Below are 15,745 nucleotides of genomic sequence, written 5' to 3' on the forward strand. Positions count from 1 at the left end.
TTCTGGTTGCCATCAAAACGTTCCGGGTTCCCAATCCTTGGTTCAGGAGCGTGGGGATCTGGTGGCAGCACTGCCGGGCCTGCAGCATTGGGACCTCCAGCGGAGGGATGAAGGAGTATCGGTGGTACAGGAACAAAAGGACCAGGGGGGTGCAGGTGGAGTAGCCGGGCTTGAGAGTAGTTGCAGGGCTTGGGCTAGCTGTTGTTGCTGCAGTTGGAACTGTTGTTGCTGCTGGTTGAATAGCTGGAGAAGGGAAGCGATGTCGCCAGCCATCCGATTTATGTCTCCCTCAGAGCGTTCCAGTCGCTGTAGGGCAGTCCTCTCTGGCTCTTCCTCCATCGTGGTCAGGGAGTGCGCTGGGTCCATGATGGTCAGATCGTTCTGTCACGAACAGAAGAGGACCCAAGAGCGCAAGTTCAAATTCAGAGTTCTTTATTCAAGGTTACAGGCGGGAAGAGGAGTCCCAGGGGTGTCAGGGGTCTTTCAGGGTCCTCCTGTGGGTACCTGTGCTCCGGGGGTCACCAAATGTCCGGGGGTGTCCAGTCCAAGTGCTTAGTGTGTGTGTTCCCCAGTGATGGAGCGGCGTATCGGGCTGAGGGTGGTGAAACGTCTGGGCACGCTCATCTGGTGGTCGGAGACCTGGGGGAACACACACACACAACAGCAATATGAATGGCAGGCAGAAGTACAGATCAGGGCTGGGCAAATATCGTGGTGAGAGACAGAAGGCAGAAACGAGTTACCGGAGGGGGCTGAAGATCGGAGAGTAGTCGAGGTCCAGAAGGCAGGTTGGGATAGACGGGGCAGTAGAACAAGGAGGCAGTCAAGAAAGGATCGGTATCACAAACAGGAGTCAGAGCGCAGACAGGCAGGTTACTGGTCCGGGTTTGAAGACGATCTGACAGGGCTTGGCTGAAAACCAGGGCTTGATATACTGGGAGAGGTAGTGGGGAAATGCAGTTCAGCTGGCAGAGTAATTAGAACAGAGTGAGGCAAGGTGAGGATGGTGAGTGGGAAATGCAGTGCAGCTGGCCAGGTAACAAGAGCAGAGCAGGGCAGGTGGAGCTAGTTAGGCTGAGTAGAGAGAGGGAGGTGAGCAGAGTGGAAGATAATTGAATGCAATTAATGTTGCTACCAGGGAGAGAGAGTGCTCATGACACTAACTGAAGTTTATTTAGTGCTTTATCCGGGTAGCCGGAAAATAGAGCATTGCAGTAGTCTAATCTAGAAGTAACAAATGCATGGATTAATTTTTCTGCATCATTTTTGGACAGAAAATTTCTGATTTTTGCAATGTTACGTAGATGGAAAAAAGCTGTCCTTGAAACAGTCTTGATATGTTCGTCAAAAGAGAGATCAGGGTCAAGAGTAACGCCTAGGTCCTTCACAGTTTTATTTGAGACGACTTTACAACCATCAAGATGAATTGTCAGATTTAACAGAAGATCTCTTTGTTTCTTGGGACCTAGTACAAGCATCTCTGTTTTGTCCGAGTTTAAAAGTAAAAAGTTTTCAGCCATCCACTTCCTTATGTCTGAAACACAGGCTTCTAGCGAGGGCAATTTTGGGGCTTCACCATGCTTCATTGAAATGTACAGCTGTGTGTCATCCGCATAGCAGTGAAAGTTAACATTATGTTTTCGAATAACATCCCCAAGAGGTAAAATATATAGTGAAAACAATAGTGGTCCTAAAACGGAACCTTGAGGAACACCGAAATGTACAGTTGATTTGTCGGAGGACAGACCATTCACAGAGACAAACTGATATCTTTCCGACAGGTAGGATCTAAACCAGGCCAGAACTTGTCCGTGTAGACCAATTTGGGTTTCCAGTCTCTCCAAAAGAATGTGGTGATCGATGGTGTCAAAGGCAGCACTAAGGTCTAGTAGCACGAGGACAGATGCAGAGCCTCGGTCTGACGCCATTAAAAGGTCATTTACCACCTTCACAAGTGCAGTCTCAGTGCTATGATGGGGTCTAAAACCAGACTGAAGCATTTCGTATACATTGTTTATCTTCAGAAAGGCAGTGAGTTGCTGCGCAACAGCTTTTTCTAAAATTTTTGAGAGGAATGGAAGATTCGATATAGGCCGATAGTTTTTATATTTTCCGGGTCAAGGTTTGGCTTTTTCAAGAGAGGCTTTATCACTGCCACTTTTAGTGAGTTTGGTACACATCCGGTGGATAGAGAGCTGTTTATTATGTTCAACATAGGAGGGCCAAGCACAGGAAGCAGCTCCTTCAGCAGTTTAGTAGGAATAGGATCCAGTATGCAGCTTGAAGGTTTAGAGGCCATGATTATTTTCATCATTGTGTCAAGAGATATAGTACTAAAACACTTAAGTGTCTCTCCCGATCCCAGGCCCTCGCAGAGCTGTGCAGATCCAGGACAGCTAAGCCCTGGAGGAATACGCAGATTCAAAGAGGAGTCCGTAATTTGCTTTCTAATGGTCATGATCTTTTCCTCAAAGAAGTTCATGAATTTATCACTGCTGAAGTGAAAACCATCCTCTCTTGGGGAATGCTGCTTTTTAGTTAGCTTTGCAACAGTATCAAAAAGAAATTTTGGATTGTTCTTATTTTCCTCGATTAATTTGGAAAAGTAGGATGATCGAGCAGCAGTGAGGGCTCTTCGGTACTGCACGGTACTGTCTTTCCAAGCTAGTCGGAAGACTTCCAGTTTGGTGTGGCGCCATTTCCGTTCCAATTTCCTGGAAGCTTGCTTCAAAGCTCGGGTATTTTCTGTATACCAGGGAGCTAGTTTCTTATGACAAATGTTTTTCGTTTTTAGGGGTGCAACTGCATCTAGGGTATTGCGCAAGGTTAAATTGAGTTCCTCAGTTAAGTGGTTAACTGATTTTTGTCCTCTGACGTCCTTGGGTAGGCAGAAGGAGTCTGGAAGGGCATCAATGAATTTTTGTGTTGTCTGAGAATTTATAGCACGACTTTTGATGCTCCTTGGTTGGGGTCTGAGCAGATTATTTGTTGCGATTGCAAACGTAATAAAATGGTGGTCCGATAGTCCAGGATTTTGTGGAAAAACATTAAGATCTACAACATTTATTCCATGGGACAAAACTAGGTCCAGAGTATGACTGTGGCAGTGAGTAGGTCCAGAGACATGTTGGACAAAACCCACTGAGTCGATAATGGCTCCGAAAGACTTTTGGAGTGGGTCTGTGGACTTCTCCATGTGAATATTAAAATCACCAAAAATTAGAATATGATCTGCTATGACTACAAGGTCTGATAGGAATTCAGGAAACTCAGAGAGGAACGCTGTATATGGCCCAGGAGGCCTGTAAACAGTAGCTATAAAAAGTGATTGAGTAGGCTGCATAGATTTCATGACTAGAAGCTCGAAAGATGAAAACGTCATTTTTTTTTTGTAAATTGAAATTTGCTATCGTAAATGTTAGCAACACCTCCGCCTTTGCGGGATGCACGGGGAATATGGTCACTAGTGTAACCAGGAGGTGAGGCCTCATTTAACACAGCAAATTCATCAGGCTTAAGCCATGTTTCAGTCAGGCCAATCACATCAAGATTATGATCAGTGATTAGTTCATTGACTATGACTGCCTTTGAAGTGAGGGATCTAACATTAAGTAACCCTATTTTGAGATGTGAGGTATCACGATCTCTTTCAATAATGGCAGGAATGGAGGAGGTCTTTATCCTAATAAGATTGCTAGGGTGAACACCACCATGTTTAGTTTTGCCCAACCTAGGTCGAGGCACAGACACAGTCTCAATGGGTATGGCTGAGCTGACTACACTGACTATGCTATTGGCAGACTCCACTAAGCTGGCAGGTTGGCTAACAGCCTGCTGCCTGGCCTGCACCCTATTTCACTGTGGGGCTAGAGGAGTTAGAGCCCTATCTATGTTGGTAGATAAGAGGAGAGCACCCCTCCAGTTAGGATGGAGTCCGTCACTCCTCAGCAGGTCAGGCTTGATCCTGTTTGTGGGTGAGTCCCAGAAAGAGGGCCAATTATCCACAAATGTTATCTTTTGGGAGGGGCAGAAAACAGTTTTCAACCAGCGATTGAGTGCTGAGACTCTGCTGTAGAGCTCGTCACTTCCCCTAACTGGGAGGGGGCCAGAGACAATTACTCGATGCCGACACATCTTTCTAGCTGATTTACACGCTGAAGCTATGTTGCACTTGGTGACCTCTGACTGTTTCATCCTAACATCGTTGGTGCCGACGTGGATAACAATATCTCTATACTCTCTACACTCGCCAGTTTTAGCTTTAGCCAGCACCATCTTTAGATTAGCCTTAACGTCGGTAGCCCTGCCCCCTGGTAAACAGTGTATGATCGCTGGGTGATTCGTTTTAAGTCTAATACTGCGGGTAATGGAGTCGCCAATGACTAGGGTTTTCAATTTGTCAGAGCTAATGGTGGGAGCCTTCGGAGTCTCAGACCCCGTAACGGGAGGAGTAGAGACTAGAGAAGACTCAGACTCAGACTCCGACTCGCTACATAATGGGGAAAACCGGTTGAAGGTTTCTGTCGGCTGAATGAGCGACACCGGTTGAGCATTCCAACAGTATTTCCCTCCAGAAGCCATGAGAAAGTTGTCCGGCTGCGGGGACTGTGCGGGGGGATTTATACTAACATTACTGTCTGTACTTACTGGTGGCACAGACGCTGTTTCTTCCTTTCCTACACTGATATTACCCTTGCCTAACGATTGCGTCTGAAGCTGGGCTTGTAGCACAGCTATTCTCGCCGTAAGGCGAGAATTCTCCTGTATATTATGAGTACAGCGACTGCAATTAGAAGACATCATGTTAATGTTACTACTTAGCTTCGGCTGTTGAAGATGTTGATGAACCATGTCCAGATAAAGCGTCCGGAGTGAAAAAAGTTGAATAAGGGAAAAAAGTTGCGATGGAAAAAAGGAAAATAACGTAAAGTTGGCAGCTAAAACGCACAGGAAAAAGACTCTTCTGACTCTTCTGTCTCGGGATAAACGTCCGGGGTGAAAAAGTTTAACGAAAAAAGATGAGTGAGGACAAAACTAAAAAGTTGGTAAATTTGTTGAACACAGAGATTGATTAAACGTTTATTAAAAGTAAAACGTGAATAGTTTGTTAGGTAGCCAAGTAGCAACAAACAGCAGAGCAGCACGGAGACAATGCGGAAGCGAGACGGAAGTCACGTGACAGTCTCTCACAGTCTCTCAGGATGAGGGTAGTGAGAGCATCACAATATGCTCAGTCAAATATTGAGGGTCTTATTCTGGTGACATGAGGATCAACGCTTGAGTGCTGTTTGACAAATACAAATATTTGCACTCTTATCCATAACGATATAATTATGTAGACTTGCCTAACAGCACAGCCTACCCGCACTGTATCTTCCAGCTGTTGGCTAGAGCGCACATGCCAAGACCAGAGTAGGCACATTTGCTATTTAATGCATCCGTTGTTGTTACAAAACTATCGGTAAAGTTTTGAAAATGCAATGTAAACACACTGAACTTTAGATTTTTATTCGGTACATGAAAACTTAAGTGGAAAAGTACATTTTGTATGCACTACGTCATCACGCACTGATTTTGATCCAGAACATGTCCGTTTGGTGAAACACCACTGGCGGGAAAATGCGCATATTTTCATTCTGTGGATTTTTGAATTTTCACATGAAAGTGTGTTGCCAATTGGACGGAAACCTAGCTACAGTCATACTGTATTTCTTATTCTGTCTGATGTGTCCTGTCAGTGATGAGAGCAGTGCCTCATGTCTCTGATACATGTGCAGTGCATTCGGAAAGTATTCAGACCCCTTGACTTTTTCCACGTTGTGTTACATTACAGCCTTATTCTAAAATGGAGTAAAAAAAATAAATAATCATCAATCTACACACAATACCCCATAATGACAAAGGGAAAACAGGTTTTTAGACATTTTAGGGAATTTATAAATAAAAAAAGTCCTGGAAATATCTCATTTACATAAGTATTCAGACCCTTTACTCAGTACTTTGTTGCATCACCTTTGGCAGTGATTACATCCCGAGTCTTCTTGGGTATGACCCTACAACCATGGCATACATATATTTGGGGAGTTTCTCCCATTCTTCTCTGCAGAGCCTCTCAAGCTCTGTCAGGTTGGATGGGGAGCTTCGCTGCACAGCTATTTTCAGGTTTCTCCAGAGATGTTCGATAGGGTTTAAGTCTGGGCTCTGGCTGGCACACTCAAGGACATTCAGAGACTCGTCCCGAATCCACTCCTGTGTTGTCTTGGCTGTGTGCTTAGGGTCGTTGTCCTGTCGGAAGGTGAACCTTCGCCCCAGTCTGAGGTCCTGAACGCTCTGGAGCAGATCAATAATCTCTCTGTACTTTGCTCCGTTCATCTTTCCCTCAATCCTGACTAGTCTCCCAGTCCCTGAAAAACATCCCCAAAGCATGATGCTGCCACCACCATGCTTCAACATAGGGATGGTGCCAGGTTTTTACTGAGGAGTGGCTTCCGTCTGGCCACTCTACCATAAAGGCCTAATTAGTGGAGTGCTGCAGAGATGGTTGTCCTTCTGGAAGGTTCTCTCATCTCCACAGAGGAACTCTTGAGCTCTGTCAGAGTGACCATCAGGTTCTTTGTCACCTCTCTGACCAAGGCCCTTCTCCCCCGATTGCTCAGTTTGGCCGGGCGGCCAGCTCTAGGAAGAGTCTTGGTGGTTCCAAAATTCTTCCATTTATGAATGATGGAGGCCACCGTGTTGTTGGGGAGCTTCAATGCTGGCCAAAAAATGTTGGTACCCTTCCCCAAATCTGGGCCTTGACACAATCCTGTTTCAGAGCTCTACGGACAATTCCTTCGACCTCATGGCTTGGTTTTTGCTCTGACGTACTGTCAACTGTGGGACCTTATATAGACAGGTGTGTGCATTTCCAAATCATGTCCAATCAATTGGATTTACCACAGGTGGACTCCAATCAAGTTGTAGAAACATCTCAAGGATGATCAATGGAAACAGGATGCACCTGAGCTCAATTTCGAGTCTCATAGCAAAGGGTCTGAATACTTATGTAAATAAGGTATTTCTGTTTTAGTGTTTTTTATAAATGTGCAAACATTTCAAAAAAACTGTTTTCGCTTTTGTCATTATGGGGTATTATGTGTAGATTAATGTAGAAAAAGTTGTATTTAATCCATTTTAAAATAAGGCTGTAACGTAACAAAATGTGGAAAAAGTCAAGGGGTCTGAATACTTTCCGAATGCACTGTATGTGAGCTGATGGAAATTAACATCCATGAGCTGATTAAAGGTCAGTAAATGCTGGTTTAGTCTAGATTTTGCTGCATTTCATTCCAAAACTTTGTTCCCTTCCCTTATTGACTCCCCTTCATAGATCTCAGACTGTTGGTGGTAAGCAGTTAATCCATCTAGTTTCCCGCCATATTTCTTCCACATATCCAATCCTACCAGAGTGAAAGATGGTAAAAGAGAGGGAACTTTCACAACAACCAGTGATGAAACACAGCCTTTGCTTTTGCTGGAATTTCCAATGCTATCAGCCTTAAACTGGTGATTTTATCAGGGGTAACTGAGGTGTAAAAACGGTGCTTCATTTCCATCATAACCCTTGACCCCTGGGTTAGCCCGACAGTACCCCATGCCAGAGAGCAGGATCCACAACTACATGTACCAGCTCTGCTGGTAATCACGTAAGGTAATCACATAAGGTAATTGATTGGTAGCGTTGTCGGGAGAGGTCGTGTTTTTCTCTAGCTGGAGGTAAGCAGGAGGTAAGCTTCTCATATGGTGTTGAGTAAAGCTTAACCATGTATTAGATCGTAGGTAGGTAGTTAGCTGTAGTTAGGTATTGTATTTATTATAGGTTAGTATTGTTGTTATTGTAGGTTTCCGTAGGTAATTGTAGGTTAGTATCGAAGCACGAGGCTAGCTAGCTAGCGGGTAGCTACTGGTATCGATTAGCAACGCTGGAGAGCTGTTTCCAATGTTAATGTAGTCCTAGCCAACGTTTAATTTTTGCTGCGTTATGCGTTATGAAAGGAACTAGACACGGACTTGAATTATCTGTTTAGTGTGCTAACACACTCTTGGCAGTTTGTTGTAACCAAGTATTGATGCTAAATTGTGTGTTAATGGATGCTAGCTTGCAAGTTAGCTACGGCGTCATAGCTAGGCATCGTGGGTTGTTGTGTGTAGTTACTGTGTCTTGGCAGTGCCGGCTGTAGCACGAAGCGAGCTACCTAGCCGTTTTTTTCGAACAGAGTCAGAGTCAACACAATAGCCATTGTGTGCCGGGTGTAGCACGAAGCTAGCTAGCTAGCCGTTCTTCAAACAAAGTCAACACAGTGGCCATTGCTAGCTACCCAACACGACCAGCTAACTGTACGGTAGTAGCTAAATACAATATACTTGTCCTAGCTAGCCAACGTCTAATCATTGCTGCGTCATGAAAGGAACTTGACACAGACACGAATGATCTGTTTAGTGTGTTATCACACTATTGGTGGTTTGTTGTGACCAAGTGTTGGTGCTATACGGTGTGTTATTGTTATTGGATGCTAGCTTAGCTAGTTAGCTATGGTGTCATAGTTGAATAAAGTGGGTTGAGTCTATTCCTTTAAACATTGAACCGCTGTGGTTCACAACAATTCTGATTTCTAAAGGTGGAAGTTGGGAGAGTTTTTGTTCGGGTGGTTCAGTGAAACAATTTTAGTTTCTGAGGTAGAAGTTTTTGGTGAGGGAGGCCCTGCTCTCTCTGCTCCCAGATGCTTAGCTCATTTCATTCCGATCTCCTCTGCATTTTTGTAGCCATTTGCTACAGCCTGTCAACTATGCCTCTGCCTATCCCTGTTCTCTCCTCTCTGCACAGGCTACACAAACGCACCACACCGCGTGGCTGCTGCCTCTCTAACCTGGTGGTCCCTGCACGCACCACCCACGTGGAGTTCCAGGTCGCAGGCAGCCTCTGGAACTGCCGTTCTGCTGCCAACAAAGCTGACTTCATCCCAGCCTATGCCAACCTCCAGTCCCTCGACTTCCTGGCGCTGACGGAAACATGGATCACCACTGAAAACACTGCTACTCCTACTGCTCTCTCCTCGTCTGACCATGTGTTCTCGCATACCCCGAGAGCATCTGGTCAGAGGGGTGGTGGTACAGGAATCCTCATCTCTCCCAAGTGGACATTCTCAATTTTTCCCCTAACCCATCTGTCTATCTCCTCATTTGAATTCCATGCTGTCACAGTCACTAGCCCATTTAAGCTTAATATCCTTGTCATCTATCGCCCTCCAGGTTCCCTTGGAGAGTTCATCAATGAGCTTGACGCCTTGATAAGTTCCTTCCCTGAGGATGGCTCACCCCTCACAGTTTTGGGGGATTTCAACCTCCCTATGTCCACATTTGACTCATTTCTCTCTGCCTCCTTCTTTCCACTCCTCTCCTCTTTTGACCTCACCCTCTCACCGTCCCCCCTACTCACAAGGCAGGCAATACGCTTGACCTCATCTTCACTAGATGCTGCTCCTCTACTAATCTCACTGCAACTCCCCTCCATGTCTCCGACCACTACTTTGTTTCCTTTTCTCTCTCGCTCTCCTCCCACACTACTCACTCTGCCCCTACACAGATGGTAATGCGCCGCCGCAACCTTCGCTCTCTCTCTCCCACTACTCTCTCCTCTTCCATCCTATCATCTCTTCCCTCTGCTCAATCCTTCTCCCTCCAATCTCCTGATTCTGCCTCCTCAACCCTCCTCTCCTCCCTTTCTGCATCCTTTGACTCTCTGTGTCCCCTATCCTCCCGGCCGGCTCGGTCCTCCCCTCCAGCTCCGTGGCTTGATGACTCATTGCGAGCTCACAGAACAGAGCTCCGGGCAGCGGAGCGGAAATGGAAGAAAACTAAACTCCCTGCCGACCTGGCATCTTTTCACTCCCTCCTCTCTACATTTTCTTCATCTGTTTCTGCTGCTAAGGCCACCTTCTACCACTCTAAATTCCAAGCATCTGCCTCTAACCCTAGGAAGCTCTTTGCCACATTTTCCTCCCTCCTGAATCCTCCTCCCCCCTCCTCTCTCTCTGTGGATGACTTCGTCAACCACTTTGAAAAGAAGGTTGACGACATCCGATCCTCGTTTGTTAAGTCTAATGACACTGCTGGTCCTGCTCACACTGCCCTACCCTATGCTTTGACTTCTTTCTCCCCTCTCTCTCCAGATAAAATCCTGCGACTTGTGACTGCAGGCCGCCCAACAACCTGCCCGCTTGACCCCATCCCCTCCTCCCTTCTCCAGACCATCTCCGGTGACCTTCTCCCCTACCTCACCTCGCTGATCAACTCATCCTTGACCGCTGGCCATGTCCCTTCCGTCTTCAAGAGAGCGAGAGTTGCTCCCCTTCTCAAAAAACCAACACTCGACCCCACTGATGTCAACAACTACAGACCAGTATCCCTTCTTTCTTTTCTTTCCAAAACTATTGAGCGTGCCGTCTTTAGCCAACTCTCTTGCTATCTCTCTCAGAATGACCTTCTTGATCCAAACCAATCAGGTTTCAGGACTGGTCATTCAACTGAGACTGCTCTTCTCTGTGTCACGGAGACTCTCCGCACTGCTAAAGCTAACTCTCTCTCCTCTGCTCTTGTCCTTCTAGACCTGTCTGCTGCCTTTGATACTGTGAACCATCAGATCCTCCTCTCCACCCTCTCCGAGATGGGCATCTCCGGCGCGGCTCACTCCTGGATTGCGTCCTACCTGACCGGTCGCTCCTACCAAGTGGCGTGGCGAGAAGCTGTCTCCGCACCACGTGCTCTCACCACTGGTGTCCCCCAGGGCTCAGTTCTAGGCCCTCTCCTTTTCTCCCTATACACCAAGTCACTTGGCTCTGTCATATCCTCACATGGCCTTTCATATCATTGCTACGCTGACGATACACAACTAATCTTCTCCTTTCCCCCTTCTGATAACCAGGTGGCGAATCGCATCTCTGCATGTCTGGCAGACATATCAGTATGGATGACGGATCACCACCTCAAGCTGAACCCTGGCAAGACGGAGCTGCTCTTCCTCCCGGGGAAGGACTGCCCGTTCCATGATCTCGCCATCACGGTTGACAACTCCGCTGTGTCCTCCTCCCAGAGTGCGAAGAGCCTAGGCGTGACCCTGGACAACACCCTGTCGTTCTCCGCCAACATCAAGGCGGTGACCCGCTCCTGCAGGTTCATGCTCTACAACATTCGGAGAGTACGACCCTGCCTTACACAGGAAGTGGCACAGGTCCTAATCCAGGCACTTGTCATCTCCCGTCTGGACTACTGCAACTCGCTGTTGGCTGGCCTCCCTGCCTGTGCCATTAAACCCCTACAACTCATCCAGAATGCCGCAGCCCGTCTGGTGTTCAACCTTCCCAAGTTCTCTCACGTCACCCCCCTCCTCCGCACACTCCACTGGCTTCCAGTTGAAGCTCGCATCCGTTACAAGACCATGGTGCTTGCCTATGGAGCAGTGAGGGGAACGGCACCTCTGTACCTTCAGGCTCTGATCAGTCCCTACACCCAAACGAGGGCATTGCGTTCATCCACCTCTGGCCTGCTGGCTCCCCTTCCTCTGCGGAAGCATAGTTCCCGCTCAGCCCAGTCAAAACTGTTCGCTGCTCTGGCTCCCCAATGGTGGAACAAGCTCCCTCACGACGCCAGGACAGCGGAGTCACTCACCACCTTCCGGAGACATTTGAAACCCCACCTCTTTAAGGAATACCTGGGATAGGATAAAGTAATCCTTCTAACCCCCCCCAAATTGTAAAGTGGTTATCCCACTGGCTATAGGGTGAACGCACCAATTTGTGAGTCGCTCTGGCTAAGAGCGTCTGCTAAATGACGTTAATGTGCCCTTGAGCAAGGCACTTAACCCTAATTGCTCCTGTAAGTCGCTCTGGATAAGAGCGTCTGCTAAATGACTAAAATGTAATGTAAAAATTTAATCACGTAAGGTAGTCACGTAAGCACAGATGAGCATAGGACAGTAGGCTCCCTTCTGATACTTGTGTGTGTGTGAAGATCAAGGGTCATTTCAGTTGACCACAGTCATGGTCTCTTCCAACTGGACGTCAAACTAGAGAACATTCAGATTAAGGTGAGACAAGTTCCCATAGACATAGATCTATTGAGTTGGGCAGAGAACTCCACAGCACTAAGAATGCCATGACACACACTCACAGTTACATAACTCAATACTTTACTTAATACTTACTTATTTTTTCAGTCACTGTTTTCTGAAAATGGATGTTCAGTAAAATGTTTCTTTATCATTTAAAAGCCACACATTCCAGCCTTCATCAGCAAGCTTCATACAGTACCTGGTGGTCGTCCAGTATAGCACATGTAGTAGTAGTGCTCTGTGTCTTCTCCCCTAAACAGAAGGACACTCTGAAGCTGAGGGACTTTGACTTGTGTAAAAGTGTTTATGCCCGCCCTACACAGAGTAAATCTCTACACGTTGGTACAGAGCCCCAGAGTGCCTCCTAACGGACGGACACTACTCTCACAAGATGGACGTCTGGAGCGCCGGCTGTGTCTTCTACAAGATCTTCAGGTATTGATTCATTATGTATTAATGGGGTAATAGTATCTCTTCCACTATAGTACAGGTGTGTCTTCAAGAGCTGTAGCCTCCAGGGTTGTGTCTTGTACAAGATCATAAGGAACCAATCACAATTTACTCTGACAGACGAACCAGTGAGTTTCACCATTAGGTGGTCCCATGTAACTAGTTAAAGGGAAGTGGGATCCTCTGCTTGTCCCTAGTCCCTACTTGTTGGACACAGTGTAATCCATAGAAATAGAATGATTGAATGATCATTCTAGTTATGTGGTGTAAACTCTATCCACCCTCTCGGTTTGACCTCTGTGTGACCCTCCTCCTCTTCCTGTCCCCTGCAGCCTCCGGCCTCTCTTTCCCGGGTCAAACGAGCTGGACCAGGTCTCAAAGATCCATGATGTCCTGGGAACTCCCAAAGCAGCTGTCATCCACAAATTCAAGCTGTGAGTAGAGCAGAGACCTCTTGTCATGATGCTAAATGATTTAGCTAATATATTATAATAACTACTGCTACTTTGTTATTGGTAGAAGTCCCTGCCTGTGTATAGCCTAACTTTCAGCAGAGTACTATCATCAACCTCAACAACAGCAGTGATATTCTGTCAGTTTCTGAAAAAGGGACTATTTCCCCTTCAGCCAGGTCTCCTACAATGCCCTTCAACTTCCAGTGGAGGAAAGGTAGTGGTCTGTCCTAGCTGCTCCCCCAGTGTTCTGAGGGCCCAAGGCACTGCACTATATATGGAATAGGGTTTCATGTGGGACACAATCCAAGACAGGATTTTATATAGAATGTTTTTCTTTTTCTTTCACCATCTCCCCTTTACAGAGTATAACTACATTCAGTGGCCAGTTTATTAGGTACACCACCCCAATCACCAACACTGGACAATTGAGGAGTGGAAAAACCTTGCCTTGTCCGACGAATCCCGGTTCCTGTGGTGTCATGCTGATGGCAGAGTCAGGATTTGGCGTAAGCAGCATGAGTCCAAGGCACAGTCCTGACTGGTGTCAACGGTGTGGTGTAATGGTGTGGGGATATTTGTATTTGTATTTATTTTGTATTTTTAATAATATTACATTTTTAATTTTCTTTCTTTTTTTACATTCCAAAAACAAACTTATATATATACGAACTACAACTTACAGATACACACAAACAATGATACACCCCCATATGCCATGTCTTGAAATATGCAGGCAGACAGATTAAAAGTAAATGTACATTGTAATACTTCTGACAGCCAACTTTCTAACTCCGCCCACAACTTTTGGACTTCATGGCATTCCCAGAAGGCATGGATTATTGGGTCATTGTTAGTTTTACACTTAGGACATGGCTCTGCCGTTGTGCTATAGAATTTGTGAATTTTGTCTCTTGTATAATAAATTATATACAGTGGGGAAAAAAAGTATTTAGTCAGCCACCAATTGTGCAAGTTCTCCCACTTAAAAAGATGAGAGAGGCCTGTAATTTTCATCATAGGTACACGTCAACTATGACAGACAAATTGAGAAAAGAAAATCCTAAAAATCACATTGTATGATTTTTTATGAATTTATTTGCAAATTATGGTGGAAAATAAGTATTTGGTCACCTACAAACAAGAAAGATTTCTGGCTCTCACAGACCTGTAACTTCTTCTTTAAGAGGCTCCTCTGTCCTCCACTCGTTACCTGTATTAATGGCACCTGTTTGAACTTGTTATCAGTATAAAAGACACCTGTCCACAACCTCAAACAGTCAAACTCCACTATGGCCAAGACCAACGAGCTGTCAAAGGACACCAGAAACAAAATTGTAGACCTGCACCAGGCTGGGAAGACTGAATCTGCAATAGGTAAGCAGCTTGGTTTGAAGAAATCAACTGTGGGAGCAATTATTAGGAAATGGAAGACATACAAGACCACTGATAATCTCCCTCGATCTGGGGCTCCACGCAAGACCTCACCCCGTGGGATCAAAATGATCACAAGAATGGTGAGCAAAAATCCCAGAACCACACAGGGGGACCTAGTGAATGACCTGCAGAGAGCTGGGACCAAAGTAACACACTACGCCGCCAGGGACTCAAATCCTGCAGTGCAAGACGTGTCCCCCTGCTTAAGCCAGTACATGTCCAGGCCCGTCTGAAGTTTGCTAGAGTGCATTTGGATGATCCAGAAGAGGATTGGGAGAATGTCATATGGTCAGATGAAACCAAAATAGAACTTTTTGGTAAAAACTCAACTCGTCGTGTTTGGAGGACAAAGAATGCTGTGTTGCATCCAAAGAACACCATACCTACTGTGAAGCATGGGGATGGAAACATCATGCTTTGGGGCTGTTTTTCTGCAAAGGGACAAGGACGACTGATCCGTGTAAAGGAAAGAATGAATGGGGCCATGTATCATGAGATTTTGAGTGAAAACCTCCTTCCATCAGCAAGGGCATTGAAGATGAAACGTGGCTGAGTCTTTCAGCATGACAATGATCCCAAACACACCGCCCGGGCAACGAAGGAGTGGCTTCGTAAGAAGCATTTCAAGGTCCTGGAGTAGCCTAGCCAGTCTCCAGATCTCAACCCCATAGAAAATCTTTGGAGGGAGTTGAAAGTCTGTGTTGCCCAGCGACAGCCCCAAAACATCACTGCTCTAGAAGAGATCTGCATGGAGGAATGGGCCAAAATACCAGCAACAGTGTGTGAAGACTTACAGAAAATGTTTGACCTGTGTCATTGCCAACAAAGGGTATGTAACAAAGTATTGAGAAACTTTTGTTATTGACCAAATACTTATTTTCCACCATAATTTGCAAATAAATTCATAAAAAATCCTACAATGTGATTTTCTGGATTTTTTTTTCTCATTTTGTCTGTCATAGTTGACGTGTACCTATGATGAAAATTACAGGCCTCTCTCATCTTTTTAAGTGGGAGAACTTGCACAATTGGTGGCTGACTAAATACTTTTTTTCCCCACTGTACATTAGTTTGATTAAGTGTACATTTTCGTTAACTGTAATTTCATTAGTTATGCTTCAACTTTCCCTTCATCTTATGCCAACATCAGTTCTTTTTAAATCTTGGTTTCAATAGTTTATATTTTTTTCTAAGAGATTGTCAGTTGGATAGGCTCTCTGCAAGGTTTGCAGATCTACCCTATCATATGAACATCCTTTTC

The 15,745-nt window shown here is 45.7% G+C and overlaps 1 pseudogene; it reads left to right on the forward strand.

The window, feature by feature from the left end:
- Positions 1 to 13,033, forward strand: part of LOC121548663 — a 29,883-nt pseudogene extending 16,850 nt beyond the window's left edge.
- Positions 13,034 to 15,745: the final 2,712 nt, after the last annotated feature.

The sequence above is a fragment of the Coregonus clupeaformis genome, chromosome 33 (genome assembly GCF_020615455.1).
Source record: "Coregonus clupeaformis isolate EN_2021a chromosome 33, ASM2061545v1, whole genome shotgun sequence".
Taxonomy (NCBI): Eukaryota; Metazoa; Chordata; class Actinopteri; order Salmoniformes; family Salmonidae; genus Coregonus; species Coregonus clupeaformis.